Raw genomic sequence first — 4186 nt, 5'->3', positions numbered from 1 at the left:
GTCTCTGGCCTGAAGCAAGCTCATAGGAATGAAGAATAGTAGTTAATCTCGTCTAGTGACACAAATTCGCCTTGCAAAATAATAGGCTGTCATCGGCGAAGAATAAATGGTTGATTCTTGGCCCTTTCTTAGAAGTAGGAACTCCTACAAGCACCCATCCCTGTCCGCCCTTGAAAACATAGAGCTAAGAGCATTTGCACAAAGCAAAAACAAGTAAGGAGAAATAGGGTCACCCTGACGGATGCTTTTAGTTGGGAATATCCTCCCCACTGGGTTTCCATTAACAAGAACCACATAGTTAACAGAACGTACACCCATCATCACCAAATTAATCCACCTTTCTGCAAAACCCATTCTTCTCATAACAGCCTCCAAAAAGCCCTATTCTACCCTATCATATGCTTTACTCATGTCAAGTTTTACAGCCATGTAACCCTTTTTTCCGTACATGCGTGTATGCATGGTATGGAGAGTTTCATAGGCAGCCAAAATGTTGTCCGTTATTAACCGTCCCGGAATAAAGGCACTTTGGTTTGGCGAGATTAAACGAGGTAACACTTTTTTAAGTCTATTAGCTAGAACTTTCGATATGAGTTTGTAAAGCACATTACAAAGGCTAATGGGGCGAAATTCCGAAATAGAAATGGGATTTAAAGTTTTTGGAATGAGAGCAATATAAGTGAAATTTAACTCTTCATTAATCATACCAGAATTGAGGGAGGTTAACACAGCTTGACACACCTCACTGCCCACAAGTTCCCAATTGTCCTGGTAAAAAGCAGCAATCATTCCATCGGGGCTCGGAGCCTTCATGGCTGGCATTTGTTGCAACGCTGCATGGATTTCCATTTCAGTAAATTCGGCCAGCAGCTCATGGTTCATTTCCATCGTCACCCTCCCCTCCAAGTCTTGCAAACATACAGTTGTGTCCCCGGAGGCTTCTGATGTGAACAAGTTTGTATAATAGTTCACAAACGTATGGTCCACATCTTCTGGTTTGTTCCAGGTTCTCCCTTCCAGATCAGTTATTTCGTGGATGAAACTATTCCTTCTTTTTTGTTTTACACATGCATGGAAATATTTCGTGTTCCTGTCCCCATCTTGCAGCCAGGATTCTCTCGCCCTTTGCTTCCAGTACAGGTCTTCTTGTTCAAGGAGATTGTGAATCTCACTCTGGAGGTTTTTCATTGTAGTTCTGTCCGTGGGCCCCTCCTCCTCCTGCATGTCAACCAGCATTTTGCTTTTTTCAGCAATTTCCTGTGCTTTGTTTCCTTTCCTTCCCTTATTCCATCTAGTCAACCGTGATTTGCAGTTGTTGATCTTTTGAGACAAAACTCCCCATTTATCTTCATGGTGGGGCTTCTTTCTTCATACTTGTTTAATAATCTCCTTACATTCCTTCTCCAAACCCCACTTTGCTTCATAGTAGAAGCTTCTCTTAAAACCCCTGCCATAGTGCGTCTTGTCTAGATGTACACAAACTGGATTGTGGTCAGAGCTGAGGGCCATTTCAATACGTGCATGAGCTGATGGAAATAATGCCCCCCAATTTGCCGTGGCCGTGGCTCTATCCAATTTCTCCTGTATAAAATCAAGTCCCGCCCTGCTATTATTCCAAGTATATTTTGGCCCACTTGCTCGTAATTCGAAGAGCTCACAAGCGACCAAAGTATTCTTGAAATCCTCCATTAACCTCCGGGGCCGGCGACCGCCTCCACACTTTTCTGTGTCATCCAAGATCTCATTGAAATCGCCCAAGCATAGCCACAGTCCCGGTTCTAACCGTGCAATATGCTTCAATAGACTCCAAGCCTCATGCCATTTGCTGGCCTTCGGGTGCCCGTAAAACCCCGTTAATTTCCAATAGCTCTCACTCCCCTTCACTTTTATTATAGCGTTGATATGTCGACGGCTATAATTTTGTACTTCTAAACCCGCTTCATTATCCTATAATAATGCAAGACCTCCACTTTTCCCCATACTATCCACCACAAACATATTACTAAACCCAAATGTGGGTTTTATTCGCTCCAATTTCCTATGGTTCATCCGGGTTTCCATTAAGAAAACCACGTTGGGCTTCTTCACCTTTACCATCTGGCGTAGGTCTCGAACTGTTCAAGGGTTCCCAAGCCCCCGACAATTCCAACTTATGATGATCATTTCGGTCGGTGGGTCTGCCTAGCAGCCCCCGCCAATCCCGATCCGTCCATGTTCTTTGACTGTGAACCATCGATACTCATATTCACTTTCCTACACATTTACCATGAGTCTGCAGTCCCTCCTCATCTTCACTATTTCTATGCTTTCCTGGCCCAGTTCTTTGAAAATTGTCATGGGATAGCAAAGCTTGGTGAACATTTCTTGCACGCCTTTTCCAGGAGGTTACAGATAGGCTACTTCGTGAATTCTTTTTTTGTCCATCACCAGCTATTGGAAGGTGGCCTGTTTCCTCCAGCACACTAGGCCCCCCTTCGGCCCTATTGGCTTGAGAAAAGCCCATTGCTATCCCTTCGACAGTATAACTTCCCTTTAGTACCCCCTCCTGTAGTCCACAGACTGGCACATGGTCCCCATGTGTGGAGTTAGTGTTGAAACTTGTTGGAGAAGTATCCATAAAAGGAAAGCTTCTTTCAACGGACATTCTAGCTTTAAACTCTCGAGACGTTTTGGCCACTAATGGTGAGGCCCCAATATTCCCCGTGATTTCCTCCCCGGAATCCTCAACCGTTGAATCACGTCGTGCCTCCTTTGAGGCTGCGTTAACTCCCCCATTTAATTTTCTGCGATTCCCTCCTGCGTGATTGGAGTTTCCATCTTCTCCCTCCGTAACGTTTCCCTCCCTCTCCAGTCCCCTTGCCTCCCACTGCCTTGTACCGCCATACGCCTCCGCCACATAGGGTTGTCCTCTTGTTTTGCTCGAACCTCCTCCCTCACTGGATTCACCTTCATAGGAACGACCTGCATGATCGTGAGGCCACCCCTTCCGGTTTCCATCCCCATTGAAGCGCCTCGTTGGAGACGGGACTCCCAGCTAGGGTCCATATTGTGGTTCACCTCTCTGATTACGAGATGAGTTGCGTTTCAAACAGCCATCTTTCTCGTGGCAAATGATGCCACAGTGAAAGCAGTATCGAGGGAGGCGCTCATATTGGAAGTCTACCTAAACAGATTTTCCTTCCAGCTTTAGAAATCTACCTCTTGATAGAGGCTTTGTGATATCCAACGTGACTTTTACACGTAGAAATTCTCCCCATCCTACTCCATCCATATTGGTATCCACCTCCTCTACCAGTCCCATCGATGAATCGATCAGAGACCCTACCTCCTTGTTCATGCATGCCAGCGGCAGATGAAATATGCGGATCCAGAATGCAATTCTCTCGAAAGCGATCTGTGTTGGTGGGGTTAGACCATCAAAATCCTCCAAAGAGAGAATAGTTCCCTCAAAAACCCAAGGCCTCCCTTCCAAAACTCTGATCTTGTCCCCCTCTTGTTCAAATTCTAGCAAGAAAAGATTTTCTCCCAGGACTTTGAAAGCAAGGGTCCCTAAAGGTCTCCACTTCCGTATTAGTTTGGCTCTGATAGTCTCCTTACTAACCAAACGGTTTGCAATAAGTTTACCAATGAGACAAAGTTTGCCTCTCTGCACATTCCCTTCCATCTGTTGAGATGGTATCTCCAACTCCGCCTGCTCCTCTTCCAACAGAGAGAATGAACCCATCATTCGCGTAACTTCATCCGCCATTGTTCCGTGTTCTTACAGACTACAAAAACAGACAAAATCCCCCACCGTCGGTAGACGTGAGAAAAGAATCCTTCTCCTCCAGAGGAAACGTCTAGAGAGAAAAAACGAGACTAAGTTTTTTTTTAATTTTCGAAATTACTTCATGAAGTATAAGTAATGTTTCACCAATTTAATTTTAATCGTGGAATGGATCTCTCCACTTCCTTTGAATGTTGAAGACTATGATATTAATGGTCATATTATTCTATGCTTCATTTTTCTCGTCAATTTAATATAGCAACCTATTCACGGACCGTCAACACAAAGTTCAGTTCAGTTTCACATAATGTAAACTTAATCATTTAATCAATAGTTTAATAATATATAAAATGTTTTAAGATGATATCTGACTTATGAGTAAATACCGATTTAGTACCTCTATCACCATTCCGTCAATCA

The sequence above is a fragment of the Corylus avellana genome, chromosome ca8 (genome assembly GCF_901000735.1).
Source record: "Corylus avellana chromosome ca8, CavTom2PMs-1.0".
Lineage (NCBI taxonomy): Eukaryota > Viridiplantae > Streptophyta > Magnoliopsida > Fagales > Betulaceae > Corylus > Corylus avellana.
This window is presented reverse-complemented; position numbering follows the sequence as displayed.